The sequence below is a fragment of the Tupaia chinensis genome, unplaced genomic scaffold (assembly GCF_000334495.1).
Source record: "Tupaia chinensis unplaced genomic scaffold, TupChi_1.0 Scaffold147959_1, whole genome shotgun sequence".
In the NCBI taxonomy this organism is placed as follows: Eukaryota; Metazoa; Chordata; class Mammalia; order Scandentia; family Tupaiidae; genus Tupaia; species Tupaia belangeri.
In genome coordinates this window covers 75,312-76,511 of record NW_006207808.1, presented here as the reverse complement: position 1 = coordinate 76,511, position 1,200 = coordinate 75,312, and the positions used below count along the sequence as shown (strand labels likewise).

The 1,200-nt window shown below is 38.8% G+C and overlaps 1 pseudogene; it reads left to right on the top strand.

The window, feature by feature from the left end:
- Positions 1-522: 522 nt before the first annotated feature.
- Positions 523-1,200, top strand: part of LOC106734053 (olfactory receptor 5D18-like) — a 1,251-nt pseudogene continuing 573 nt past the window's right edge.

Below are 1,200 nucleotides of genomic sequence, written 5' to 3'. Positions count from 1 at the left end.
CTTTCTTGACATTGTCTTAAAAATAAGAAATACTAGTGCATAAATACTCTTATTATCCCTAGTGTCAGAAGCTATTAAGCTCTCTGTGTATCTGTTCTATGGCTGAGCACTAAAATGTGTTTTCTTGTTTTTATTTTATTCCTCTTAAACTGATTTTTCAATGTAACACATATGCTAGTTCATAATTATCAGACATTTAATAATGGGGAGCAATATAATCATTTAGTTTGCACACATATCTGTATAATTTGTAAGGGAATTTTATGAGATAATCACTATATTTCTTCTTACTGATAGGTAAAGAAATAATCCATGTTCAAACCTTCAATAAATATCTAAAGAGTAAAAAGAGGCATAGAAAAGAGTCCCAAACCAAAACATAAATAACATAAATAGGCATTGTGCACACCATACTCCACAGGTTCCTCTCTGGGAACCCACCTTCATGCCCTAACATCACTTATTTCTGTGGTTTCCAGCTGCTTAGGGTGAGCCACCAGATTTCCTCCCACAGGAATCAGAATGCCGAATGAGGGAAATCTGAGTGTTGGAGCCCCTTTTGTCTCCTGGGCTTATCAGAAAATCCCATCTCCAGGCTCCCCTATTTCTGATGTTTTTGACTATCTACACAGTCACACTGGTAGGAAATTTGGGCCTAACTGTGGTTGCAAGAATAAATTCTAAACTTCATAAACCCATGTACTTTTTCCTCAGCCATTTGTCCTTTTAAAATATTTGCTATTCCTCGGTCAGTACATCTGAACTGTTAGAAATCTTGGTTGTGGAAGACAGAACTATCTCCTTCAAACGATTCATGACTCCGTTTTTCTTTGGCTGCACATTTGTGATTACAGAAATGTCCACCTTAGCGGTGATGGCCTGTGACTGGTTTGTGACTGTTTGTAACACTTTGCTCTACACAGTTGCAATGTCTAGCAGGCTCTGTCCTCTCCTGGTAGCTAGGACTTATTTATGGGGGGCACTCTGTTCCCTGATACTCACAAGTTCTCCTTTGCAACTATCTTACTGTGGACCTAACATCATCAATCACTTTTGCTGTGAGCACTCATCCCTTCTCTCTTTTTTTTCTTTTCTTTTTTTTTTTTTTGAGAGTTTTTTTCACTATAGGGCACGTGCGCTCACCAGACAGACAGAGAGAGACATAGAGACAGAAAGTGAGAAATCACCCCCCAGGGGGGA